Source organism: Cebus imitator, unplaced genomic scaffold (genome assembly GCF_001604975.1).
Source record: "Cebus imitator isolate Cc_AM_T3 unplaced genomic scaffold, Cebus_imitator-1.0 Scaffold198, whole genome shotgun sequence".
In the NCBI taxonomy this organism is placed as follows: Eukaryota; Metazoa; Chordata; class Mammalia; order Primates; family Cebidae; genus Cebus; species Cebus imitator.
Window position 1 is genome coordinate 1,399,187 of NW_016107513.1, and position 13,963 is coordinate 1,413,149.

The following is a 13,963-nucleotide window of genomic DNA, read 5'->3' on the forward strand; positions in this document are numbered from 1 at the left end:
TTTTTTTGAGAGGGAGTCTTGCTCTGTTGCCCAGGCTGCAGTGCAGTGGCACAATCTAGGCTCACTGCAACCTCTGCATTCTGGGTTCAAGTGATTCTCCTGCCACAGCCTCCAGAGTAGCTGAAATTACAGGCATGTGCCACCACACCCAGCTAATTTTTGTATTTATAGTAGGGATGGGGTCTCACCATATTGGCCAGGCTGGTCTCGAACTCCTGACCTCAGGTGATCTGCCCACCTCGGCTTCCCAAAGTGCTAGGATTATAGGCTTGAGCCACCACCCCGTCACCTTTCTTTTGCCTAACATATCTAAGAATGAATAAATCTGTTTGCCTAAACAATGGCATTTATAATCCTTTAATTTCCTACTCAGAATTTGAAGTCACAAAATAGACAAGGGACTTTTTTGAGGCCATACAGTGAGTAAGAGAGCTCTGTTTCTTTCTCTTCTATTAAATAAAAACTGTAAATAGCAGATGAAGTTTCAGTTATTCTAGATTCTGCCAAGAAAACTAAGCCCTTAATTTGGGTCAAGAACTCTAGGATCAAATACACTAAAAAGAAAAGTAGGCCGGGCACAGTGGCTCATGCCTGTAATCCCAGCACTTTAGGAGGCTGAGGTGGGTGGATTGGAGTTCACAGCCAGCACGGGTAACATGGTGAAACGCCATCTCTACTAAAAATAATACAAAAAATTACCCAGGCGTGGTGGCATGGGCCTCTAGTCCCAACTACTCAGGAGACTGAGGCAAGAGAATTGCTTGAACATGGCAGGCAGAGGTTGCAGTGAGCTGAGATAACACCACTGTATCCAGCCTGGGCAACAGAGTGAGACTCAGTATAAAAAAAAAAGAAAGAAGAAAGGAAAGAAATAAAGAAAGAAGAAAGAAAGAAAGAAAAAGAAAGAAAGAAGGAAGGAAGGAAGAGAGAGAGAGAGAGAAAGAAAGAAAGAGAAAGAAAGAAAAGTTGTCTATTTTCTTCTCACATCCCCAAATGGATTGCCCTGTAACTTTCCACATTTATTTCGAAAGCTAGCTAAGCAGAACAATCATAGTTCTGCGGAATAGACCTGCAGAGGTAAAGGCCTGAGCATATGTATTTTTAACAGCTCCAATGTGAAATTTAAGAGTCAGTGATCTTGTGGAGGAAACATAAATTTTATTAATTATCTAATGTGTCCTTTGTATTTAATTTTATTTATTTAATTTAACTTAATTTAATTTTTGAGACAGAGTCTCACTCTGTCACCCAGGATGGAGTACAGTGGTGAGATCAGGGCTCATGGCAGCCGCAACCTCCCCAGGCTCAGGTGATCCTCTCACCTCAGCCTCCTAAATAGCTGAGACTACAGATATACACCACCCCAGCTGGCTAACTTTTATATATTTTTTCTAGAGAAGAGGTTCTGCTATGTTGCCCAGAATGGTCTTGTACTCCTGGGCTCAAGCAACCCTCCCATCTTGGCCTCCAAAAGTTCTGGGATTATATGTGTAAGCCACTGTGCCCAGCCTATATATCGCCTCCTAATACATTTCTACCAAAGTTGTCAACTTAGCACAATAATAATTTATTAGCTCATAGTTACTGAGCATCAGGCATCCATGTGCAGCTTAGCTGGGTGCCTCTGGCTCAGATCTCTCAAAAAGCCAGCTGGGGCTTCAGGCATCTCAAGGGTTCAATGAGAGAGGTTATTATTCCAAGTTCACCTCATATGGCCATTAGTAGGACTCAGTTTCTCATAGCTGATGTAAGGAGAACCTCAGTTCCTTGCTGAGTGTTGGCCAGAGGCTTCCCTCAGTTTCTTGCCACATGGGCTTCTCCTTAGGGCATCTCATATATGACACTGACTTCCCTCAGAGCAAGTGAAGGAGAGCTAGAAGGAGCAAACAGGATGAAAGTCACAAATCTTTTTTTTTTGTTGTTTGTTTTTTTGAGACAGAATCTTGCTCTGTCGCCCAGGCTGGAGTACAGTGGCACGATCTCGGCTTCAAGAGATTCTCCTGCCTCAGCCTCCTAAGTAGGCACTTGCCACCATAACCGGCTAATTTTTGTATTTTTAGTAGAGATGGGGGTTTCACTGTGTTAGCCAGGATGGTCTCAATCTCCTGACCTCGGGATCTGCCTGCCTCACCCTCCCAAAGTGCTGGGATTACAGGCATGAACCACCACCACCAGGAGTTTAAGGCTAGCCTGAGCAACACAGGAAGACCCCATCTCTATAAAATATAACATAAAATAATAAATGAAGTGATATCCCAGTAGCAATGAGATCACCCAGTACCTAAATCTTGGTTTCCAAATACCATTCCAGGGCTCCTTGGAGAAATGGCTGATTTTAGGGCTAGGTAAGGAAAAATACAAGATGGCTGGGCATGATTGCTTACGCCTGTAATCCAAGCACTTTGGAGGCCAAGGCAGGTGGATTACCTGAGGTCGGGAGTTCAAGACCAGCCTGACCAACATGGTGAAACCCCGTCTTTAAAAAAAAAATTAAAAATAAAAGGAAAAATACAAGATAAGTGCAGAATATCTTATAGTTCTAGAAAAAAGGGGATAATCAAAAAAACAAAAGGAACACATGTATCTAGTTAAAATAACTCCCAGTGGCCAAAGCTGAAACAATTTGAGTAACAAAGTAAAAATCATAGTATACAAATGAAACGAAGTGTAAAATAAATATACAAGACTCTATATGTCTAAATAAATAAATGATTGAATATAAATCAATAAATGAAGAAAGATAAATCTTCCTTACAGAATTCCAAATAAGGTTTATAGATTTTCCGCTCCAGAAGTTGAAGCTTAATCCCCTATTCCACTTAAGTGTGAGCAGGATTTAGTGACTTGTTTTCAAAGAAGGGAATACGGAAAGGGGGAAAATGCAACTTTATAATGGAGTAACTAACAAATATTACCATGTCAAGTGATCAAGGTTTTTTTGAGACAGAGTCTAGCTCTGTCACCCACACTGGAGTGCAGTGGTAGTGGTGCGATCTCTGCTCACTGCAGCCTCCACCTCCCAGGTTCACGTGATTCTCCTGCCTCAGCTTCCTTAGCAGCTGGGATTACAAGGACGTGCCACCACATTCCACTTTTTTTGTATTTTTGGTGAAGACAGGGTTTCACCATGTTAACCAGGCTGGTCTCAAACTCCTGGCCTCAAGTGATCCACCTGCCTCAGCCTCCCAGAATGCTGGGATTACAGGCATGCACCATCATGCCAGGCCTCCAACTCTCTTTCTTCTCCACTAGCCTAATTCTAGGGCCAGGTACCAAGGGACACATCCCTGTATCATAGCACTGAGCGAGATGGTAGAACATGTCTTCCTCAAAGCTTATCCCGCACCAGGAGAGCCAGCAGTAACTTAAGAAGTGGCCCAAGTTCAATTCAACTCTTTCACCCACTCAGATCCCAAAAATGTCCAGGGCCACTCCAGCGTATCTAGCATGAAAGGAAGTATGAAGGAAGGGAAGTTAGAAAGGAAAAAAAAAAAAAAAAAAAAAAGACAGGTCTTAACCAATTTCTCTTTGAGGTATTGGCGCTTTAAAGTATTTTCCTTTTAATTAGTAAGTAGAAACAACATATGATCACGTAAACTCAGTGCCAAAGTTCCAATATGGACTTCGGAAAGGGCTGGCGAAAGTCAGCGTGCCTAAAACACAAGCTTCATTAGCTTAGCACTAAATACCGTCTAAAGAGATCTCAGAGGAAGAAAGGAGTGCCCTTGGAGAGAAAAACCACCATCCGTTGATCCCACTCTTTCAGCTCCAAAGCTCCTGCTGTTTAATCCAGCGTCAGGCAAGCACTCGCTTCTCAGTATTCCCTGAGACAGGACTGGCGCGGTGGCTAACGCCTGTAATCCCAGCACTTTGAGAGGCTGAGGCGGGTGGGTCACGAGGTCAGGAGACCGAGACCATTCTGGCTAACGCGGTGAAACCCTCCTCTCTACTAAAAATATAAAGAAAATTAGCTGGGCTTGGGGGCATGCGCCTGTAGTCCCAGCCACTAGGGAGGCTGAGGCAGGAGAATTGCTTGAACCTGGGAGGCAGAGGTTGCAGCGAGCTGAGATCGTGCCCCTGCACTCCGGCCTGGGTGAAAGAGTGAGACTCCGTCTCAAAAAAAAAAAAAAAAAAAGTATTCTCTAAGACATTCTGGAGGCGCCCAGGCCTCCACCTTCATTCCGTAATATTTGATCACATACATTAAGTTTGTGTTATCTCCTGGTTAACCTGCAGGCTCAATTAGGGCGTGGCTCAAGGCTTATAACAATCTTTATACTGTCATAGTGGGCCCCCAACAAGCCCTTGTTGAGTAAATGTGTTAATGCTCTGGGTGAAAGAGGAAAGCCCTCACTAGGAAGATACGTGTGCCACCGAGGGCCAAGAACATCAGAGTTCCAGTGCCAGCCCAGCGTGGGATCATTTGTCATGGGAGGGTAAGAGAGACGGCCAATCAGCAACAGCCTCTTCAAAGCCATACAGAAATACGGACAGATTTCCCACCCTACACAGGAATCTTTCATCACGCCTACGCACATTACTATACCGCGTAAGTTGACTATAAGTGTAATGATCATATTCTCACGACAATTATTTGAAATCCAGTGTCTCCTAGAGTATTCAAATCTTTGGAAAGCACGTGCCCCAAATGAATCGGACTGAACAGACGCTGGAACCGAACATGGTAAAGTAAAATACTTTTCCATGAGGCACTTTGTTATCCCCGCACTCCTGCTCCGCCTAAAGAGAAACACCCCGGATGTGAGGTCCGTACAGGCATTAGATCTGCCGGATGGACACAAGTCCCTACAGCGTGGGGTGAAATGAGGTCCACATGTTAGGTTAACAAAGGCTTTTTCCCTAAAAAAAAAACAAAACAAAAAAGGCTTACGACTCGCAGTCTCTTTCAAGATAATATACACCTGCTGCTACATTTAGAAAGTGGGTGTTCCTAAACCCCTAGAGCATGAAGCTGACAAAAGCACTTCCCAGGGAAGGACTGTGAACGCACAAAGCAAGGTCCGAGCGAAAGCACACGCCCCCTCTCACAGCCCCGCGCGTGCGCACACTGACTGAAGCTCCGCAGCTGGCGCGCCGGGCGGTTGCGGCGCCTTCCGCCGGGCTCCTTGTGCCCGCCTCCGAGCCTGAGGAAACAGCTCATTGGTCAGCCTGGCTCAGGCTCGGGGCGGGGATTGGCTGATTGGCAGCAACGCCACGGGACAGCCAAGCTGGAACCCAGAGGAGTCGGAGAAGGTGGTGGCTGCCGCGCGGCGGAGGTGACTGAGGTGGGGACTCGGAAAAGCGGTTGGCGAGGGGGTAGTGAAGTTGGCTTCAGGCCTGACGGGGATGGGATGCCCTGGAAACAGGACAGAAGCTGAAGGCGCCCGGTTCGGGAGGGAGACCGGCGGGATACTGGGCTGGTTGGGTGTTTGCCCCGCGGCCGGGAGGCGGAGACAGCCTCAGCTGTGGGCGCGTGGGTCCGGAGCTCGAGAGGAGCCGAGCGAAGTCGGCGGACTTACCCTGAAGGCTGAGACTCGCCCACCCGCCTATTAGCCCCTACGTCTCCTGTCCCCTCTCCCGCCCTTAGGTCTATCTTTCGGACCCGGGGTTCCCGCGCCGGCCGCCAGGCGGCGGTCCTAGGAAGACCGCCTTTCGTGGCGACTCCCTTGGGTGCAGCGAGCGCTCTTCCGGGGCTCTGGAGGCCCGACTGCGCGGGTGCACCTCCAGCCGGCGTCGGGGAGGAGCAGTGCGCTCGCTGGTCTGCCGGGAGGTTTAACCAGCTTCCCGTGGTTGCTGTGTTACTTTTGGCCTCTTAGAACTTCCCAGTGTAGCTTCGGACCATGACCAGAGATTGCAGGAAGCACCAAAGCCGAGGTTAACAACAGTTAACAACAGTAGCATTTTGTTATGGAAGTCTTCAAACTGGAGAAATTGAACAAATGATATAAGGAATTCGCTGTACTCATTACCCAGCCTCAGTAATTATCAATACGTGGACAGACTTGCTCCCCTAACCCGGGTTATTTTGCGTTTTTGAGACAGGGTCTCTGTCACCCTGGCTGGAGTGCAGTGGCACAATCTCGGCCCACTGCAGCCTCCGCCTCCTGGGCCCAAGCGATCCTCACGCTTCAGCCCCCGCAGTAGCTGGGACTACAGGCAGGTGTCACCACACCCGGCTAACTTTTTGTTATTGCTGTTGTTGTTCCCTTTTGTAAAGATTGTGTCTCCTTGTGTTGCTCAGGCTATCTTTGAACTCCTGGGCTTAAGTGATCCTCCCTCCTTGGCCCCCAAAGTGTTGGGATTACAGGCATAAGTCACTGCACCCGGCTATCCTGGGTTATTTTGAAGCAAATCCCAGACATGATATTTCAATTCTTTGTCATATTTCCATGCCTCTGTCATGATTAATAATCATACATATAATAATTTGCTTTCTAGAGGGGTCAAGTAAAATAAAGGACATAGTAAAGTGTAGACAATACTTATTTAGTTTCTACTACTAGAATTTAGATAACTGCTACAGTGCAGTTTCATTATCTTACGCTCAGGTTTTCAAAATCAGAGGTACCAGGTAATCTAGACAGTAGTGCTATTGCTTTTGAATAGTAATAATTGTATTGACAATTTCTATTTTCAGAGTTCTTTGTATGAAGGACTGTGAAGTTGTTTCCACCTATTCATTTAATTTTTACAATAACCTTATGAAGTAGGTGTTATCATCCCATGTTACAGTTAGGGGAAAGGAATTTGGGAGATCACAATTTGCCTAAGGCCACATTGCTGAAACGATGGGGGTTGGGAGGAGAATTCAGGATGCTAACCTTGGCCTTTGCCATTGCAAAGTTATTGCTCTTTTAGCATAACTGAATGTCCTGAGAGTTGTGGAATAAATGGAACTGCTGTGGAAAATTATTTCTGTCAAGCCAAAATCAGTAATGGAAAAAAAAAAAAAGCCTGAAAATTTACACAAATACAAACAATAGTGACAGAGGTATGTTTGTTATTTGAAACGTTAAAGATTATTACAACTGAATTTAATGTCCTGAGAAAACATAGTTCAACAAATACAAGTGATAAAAATGTTATTCTTGGCCAGACGCATGGTTCAGCCCAGCACTTTGCAAAGGCGGAGGCAGGAGGACCCCTTGAGTCCAGGAGTTCAAGACCAGCCTGGGCAATATAGTGAGCCATTGTATTTAAAAAATAAAAGTAAAAAATTTTATTTTTTTATATGTGACCAATTAAAAGGAAAAGGAAAATACACATCACCGAATAGTCTCTACCACTCCTTTAGCACATAGCATATCCTGGATATTTATACTAAATATTTAATCTATATCCTTCATCCTCCTAATCTTAAATTACTAAGACAGCATCTTCATCCAAATAGTGTTAGATGAATAAGGAACTAGATAGAAACAGCTGGGCCTCCTCTACTTATTCAAAGGAAAGTAGAGAAGGCCTGTTAACCTGTGTTTAGGAATCCTACTGAATAGGAGTAATTCAGAAGTCCAGAAGTCAGGCCAGACTCCTTTGTGAAGGAACTAGAATGACACATTCTAGTTGAGCAAAGACGTGACATGATTATTGTCATCTTACAGGAAAATCGACACAGGAAGATAGTTGGTACTGCCAAAGATGGCTTTACCAGCCATGTCAAAGGATTAGCAGTGAGTTGACCTGATAAGTATAAAGGAAATAGATGTGGGGAGCTGGCAAATGTATGGATATAAGGAAAGGACTGGACAAAGAAAACACCCTGAAACAGAGAAAAGAGTATGGTATATAGTAGGGTTTTGTTTGTTTGTTTGTTTGTTTCTGAGACAGTTTCACTCTTGTTGCCCAGGCTGGAGCTCAGTGGCATGATGTCAGCTCACTGCAACCTCTGCCTCCTGGGTTTAAGCCATTTTCTTGCCTCAGCCTCCCAAGTAGCTGGGATTACAGGTGTATGCTACCACGCCCAGCTAATTTTGTATTTTTAGTAGAGACGGAGTTTCACCATGTCGGCCAGACTGGAGTTGGACTCCTGACTTCAGTTGAGCCACCTGCCTCAGCCTCTCAAAGAGCTGGGATTACAGGTATGAGCCACCGTGCCCGGCCTATAGTAGGTTTTGAAGTGATCATACACTTCAGTGTCCATGGGTCTGTGTTCTTGGGCCATCCTGATAATGAGTTGGTGATGAGTTTTTACTGTATCACTGTTCTTTGAAGTGGTAATTACTGCCCAGCTACTAAACTGTTCTTTTATGTATTTGTTAGATACTGTTGATAGAAATTACACAATTTAGATAAGGAGCAAGAAAAATGACACTATAATCCCACCCTTTAAAGATAAAGGGGGAATTATGATGATGGGGAAAGAAGTGATAACAGTTTTAGTTAATGTTTATTTGATTATTGGACATTTTTCACGTTTTATTTTCCATTTGTATTTCTACTTGTAAAATGCCTATTCATGTACTCTGCCTATTTTTCCATTGGACTTTGATCATTTGCTTATTTGCAAGCACTTTATATTTATTAGGGATATAAATAATTTGTTATATTAGGTTGCAAATAGGGTTCTCAGTTACATAGCTCTTCTCAAAATCTTCAGAGTGGCTAGTGAAATGAAAAATATGTCAGCTGGGAGAGCACTCAGGGCTGTTATTTTAGGGACCAGAATATGCCACCTCTGAAACAATTTATTCATTTATGACACTAAAGTTATTGTCAACCAGTCAGTATGCAGGTTATTTTTACCAAATAGTTTTGTGTAAATATTTGATATCAATAAAAAATTTTTTTTCTTCTCTCACTCCACTGGGCGATAGCATTTAACAGAGAATTTATACAACTGTAGTTGACTAGTGTGCATTGGTCTCTGTTAAAATGTAAGCAGGAAAGTTAAATTAAGTCTCCATGATTGAAAAAACATACATTGTAATGTACATATTAATATATATAAAGCAGTATAACTAAGATCTTTTTAAACCTTTGTTTTTTTTTAGAGACAGAATCTTTCTCACTTTGTTGCCAGCTTGGAGTGCAGTGATGCTCTCATAGCTCTAAGATATTTTATTAATTTTTTCACCTCCCCTTCTTAGTTACTTTTTGGAATGGATTTCTTATATACTAGTAAATACTGAATTGGTATATAGTCGGCCTTCTGGAGTCATAGGTTCTATATCTGCAGATAAAAAACATTTGAAAAAACAATGATAAAATAACTATGACAAGAAACAATACAAATAATACAGTAGACAACTGTTTATATTAGGTATTATAAGTAATCTAGAGATGACTTCAAGTATATGGGAGGATGTGTATAGGTTATATACAAATACTATGTCATTTTATCTTTTTTGTTTTTTTTTTTTTGAGACGGAGTTTCCCTCGTTACCCAGGCTGGAGTGCAATGGCGCGATCTCCGCTCGGCTCACCGCAACCTCCACCTCCCGGGTTCAGGCAATTCTCCTGCCCCAGCATCCTGAGTCGCTGGGATTGCAGGCATGCGCCACCATGCCCAGCTAATTTTTTGTATTTTTAGTGGAGATGGGGGTTCACCATGTTGACCAGGATGGTCTCGATCTCTTGACCTCGTGATCCACCCGCCTCGGCCTCCCACAGTGCTGGGATTACAGGCTTGAGCCACCGCGCCCGGCCCTTTTTTGTTTTTTGAGATGAGTTTTACTCTTGTTTCCCAGGCTGGAGTACAGTGGCAAGATCTCGGCTCACTGCAACCTCCACCTCCCAGGTTCAAGCAATTCTGCCCCCGCCTTCTGAGTAGCTGTGATTACAGCCCCTGACGCCACGCCCAGCTAATTTTTTGTATTATTATTTTTTTTTGAGACGGAGTTTCGCTCTTGTTACCCAGGCTGGAGTGCAATGGCGCGATCTCGGCTCACCGCAACCTCCGCCTCCTGGGTTCAGGCAATTCTCCTGCCTCAGCCTCCTGAGTAGCTGGGATTACAGGCACGCACCACCATGCCCAGTTAATTTTTTTGTATTTTTAGTAGAGACGGAGTTTCACCATGTTGACCAGGATGGTCTCGATCTCTTGACCTCGTGATCCACCCTCCTCAGCCTCCCAAAGTGCTGGGATTACAGGCTTGAGCCACCGCGCCAGGCCTAATTTTTTGTATTTTTAGGTTGAAATGGGGTTTCACCATGTTGGCCAGGCTGGTCTTGAACTCCTCACCTCAGGTGATCTGCACACCTCAGCCTCCCAGGGTGCTAGGATTACAGGCGTGAGCCACTGTGCTGGCCTAATTTTTGTATTTTTAGTAGAGACAGGGTTTTGCCATGTTGGCCAGGCTGCTGGTAACCATCCTTATACTCTTACATGTGTGAGTTAAGTTGTTTTACTTTTTAGGTCCCATAAAAAGTGAGAATTTATGTAGAGTTTTCTTTTTCTGCCTGGCTTATTTAACTCCACTTCTATTCATGTTATTTTCAAATGACAGGATCCCATTCTTTTTTATGGCTGAATAGCACTCCATTATGTATATGTATCACATTTTCTTTATCCCTTTGTCTGTTGATAGACATTTAGTTGCATCCAAATCCTGGCTATTGTGAATAGTGCTGCAACAAACATGGCAGTGTAGATATCACTTCAGTATACTGATGTCCTTGAGATTGATGAATCAGTGGTAGCTCTATTTTTAGTTTTTTGAGGAACCTCCAAACTATTCTTTATAGTGGTTGTGCAAATTTATAGTCCCACCAAAAACGTGTGAGAATCCCGTTTTTCCACATCCTCACCAGCATTCATTATTGCCTGTCTTTTGTATTTTTTTAGCCCTTTTAACTGGGATGAGATGGTATCTATCTCATTATAGTTTTGATTTGCATTTCTCTGATGATCAGAGCACTTTTTTATATACCTGTTTGCCATTTGTAAGTCTTCTTTTGAGAAATGTCTATTCAGATCTTTTGCCCATTTTTAATTTGGATTATTCGATTTCTTTTCCTGTTGAATTTTTGAGCTACTTATGTATTCTGGTTATTAATCCCTTGTCAGATGGATAGTTTGCAAATAAATTTTTTTCCATTCTGTGGGTTGTCTCTTCTCTTTATTGATTGTTTCCTTTGCTATACAGAAGCTTTTTCACTTGATGTGATCTCATTTTCCTTTTCTGCTTTGATTGCCTAATACCCCACGTGGGGTATTATTCAAGAAATCATTGCCCAGACAAATGTCCTAGAGTTTCCCCCAATGTTTCCTTGTAGTAGTTTCATAGTTTGAGGTCTTAGATTTAAGTCTTTAATCCATTTTAATTTGATTTTTGTATATGGCAAGAGATAGGGGTGTACTTTCATTCTTCTGTATGTGGGTATCCAGTTTTCCCAGCACCATTTATTGAAGAGACTGTCGTTTCTCAATGTACATTCTTGGTACCTTTGTTGAAAATGAGTTTACTGTAGACATATGTATTCATTTCTGGGTTCTCTATTCTCTTGCATTGGTCTGTGTGTCTCTTTTTATGCTAGGACCATTGTGTCTTGGTTACTGTAGCCCTGTAGTATAATTTGAAGTCCAGTTTTGTTTTTTTTGCTCAGGATAGTTTTGGCTATTCTGGGTCTTTTATGGTTCCATATGCATTTCAGGATTGTGTTTTCTATTTCTGTGAAGAATCTCATTGATATTTTGATTGACATTGCATTGAATCTGTAGATTGCTTTGGGTAATATGGATCTTTTAACAATATTGACTATTCCAATTCATGAACGTGGAGTGTGTGTGTGTGTGTGTCTCCTTTAAATTTTTTGTTTTTTGGAGACAAGGTTTTTCTCTATCATCCAGGCTGGAGTGCAGCAGCATGATTACAGCTCATGGGCTCAGGTGGCCCTCCTACCTCAGCCTCCCGAGTAGTTGGACTACAGGCACACGCCACCATGCCCGGCTAATTTTTTTTTTTTTTTTTTGAAACAAAGTCCCACTCTGTTACCCAGGCTGGGGCCTGGAATGCCATGGTCCCATCTTGGCTCACTGCAACCTCCGCCTCCCAGTTTCAAGTAATTCTCATACCTCAACCTCCCAAGTAGCTAGGATTGCAAGTGTGCACCACCACACCAGGCAAATTTATTTATTTATTTATTTATTTTTTCAGATGGAGTTTTGCTCTTGTTGCCCAGGCTGGAGTGCAGTGGCATGATCTCAGCTCACTGCAACCTGCTTCTCCCAGATTCAAGCAATTCTCCTGTCTCATTCTCCTGAGAGCTGGGATTACAGGCATCCACCACCATACCTGATTGATTCTTGTATTTTTAGTAGGGACAGGGTTTTACCACATGCAGCCCTTAATTTTTTGTTTTTTTGTAGAGATGGGTCTTGCTATGTTATCCAGGCTGGTCTCTAGAACTCCTGAGCTCATCTGATCCTCCTGCCTTGGCCTCCCAAAGTGCTGAGATTGCAGGCATGAGCCACCACTCTGGCCCTCTTAGATTTCTTTCATCAGAATTTTATAGTTTTCATTGTAGATATCTTTCTTTGGTTAGTTCCTAGGTATTTAATTTTATTTGTGGCTATTGCACATGGGATAACTTTTTTGATTTCTTTTTCAGATTGTTCATTGTAGGCATATATAAATGCTACTGATTTTTGGATGTTGATTTTGCATCATGAGACTTTACTGAATTTATCAGTTCTAATAGTTTTTTGGTAGAGTCTTTAGCTTTTTCGAAATACAAGATTACATCATCTGTAAACAAGAATAATTTGACTTCTTCCTTTCTATTTGTATGTCCTTTATTTCTTTCTCTTACCTGAATGCTCTAGCTAGGACTTCTTGCTATGTCATTTTATATAAGGCATTTGAGCATCTGCAGATTTTGGTATCCATGGGATTCCTGGAACCAATCCACCATGGATACTGAGGGACAAGTGTATAATGTGTACTGGCAGGAGGGTAAACTGCTTTCCTAAAGAGATGATTGTAAGTGGAACAAGAATCAATTTTGTATTTATTTTAGTCAAGGTATTCTTTTCTGTCTATTTTGGCTCAGATAGGGAGTACAATGTATAGTTAGGTACTTTAAAGCGTATTCTGGAAAATATTCTGGAACAAACTTTGACTGCATAAATATTGCTTGGCATGAGGCTAAGTTTATTTAATTTTAAAAAAATTAATAAAATGCCTGTGGCATGTGCCTGTAATCACAGCACTTTGTGAGGCCAAGGTGAGTGGATCACCTGAGGTCAGCAGTTTGAAACCAGCCTGACCCATGTGGTAAAACCCCATCTCTACTAAAAATACAAAATTTAGCTGGGTGTGGGGGTCTGTACCTATAATCCCAGCTACTCTGGAGGCTGAGGTTCAAGAATTGGTTGAACCTGGGAGGTAGAGGTTTCAGTGAGCCGATATTGTGCCACTACACTCCAGACTGGGCAACAGAATGAGGCTCTGTCTCAAAAAAAAAACAAATGTTGAATTAAATTAAAACTTCAAGAGCATTCGGATATGACAAAACTCATAAAACAAGTATGAAGACCTGAAATCGAGAAATACTATTATAGCCTGTGTGGTTTCCCAATGTTTATATATTGCTAATGTTTATTATTTACTTAGATAGTCCAAATTAGAATAATGTTTATGTTTTTACTTTTTAGATTTTAGTTATTTAATTTAGAAAATGTTACTGGTCTTTAAAAATTGCAAAGGTAGGCTGCATATGGGGCTCATACCTGTAATCCCAGCACTTTAGGAGGCCACGAGTGGGAGAATCACTTGAAGCCAGGAGTTTGAGACCAGCCTGGGCAACATAGTGAGACCCCATCTCTAAAAAAAATTAAAAAGTTAGCTGGGTGTGATGATATGCTGATAGTCCTAGCCACTTGGGAGGCTGAAGCAGGAAATCGCTTGAGCCCAGGAGCTTAGGGGCTGCAATGAGCTATGATGGTGCCATTGCACTCCAGCAATGCATGAGTGACAGAGTGAGAACCTAGCTCTCAAAGAAAAAAGGAAGAGAATGTAACAAA

General features: G+C 42.7%; 1 protein-coding gene across 2 annotated transcripts in view; it reads left to right on the forward strand.

Annotated features, from left to right (window-relative positions):
• The first annotated feature begins 5,146 nt into the window (after positions 1-5,146).
• Positions 5,147-13,963, forward strand: part of MTFR1 (mitochondrial fission regulator 1) — a 62,730-nt gene continuing 53,913 nt past the window's right edge. Inside the window, exon 1 of one of the 2 annotated variants that reach the window (XM_017547466.2) lies at positions 5,147-5,276. The gene's annotated coding sequence lies outside the window, so the exon portion shown is untranslated. Of the gene's footprint in view, positions 5,286-13,963 lie in introns of both variants that reach the window. The other variant, XM_017547467.2, reaches the window with a different exon arrangement.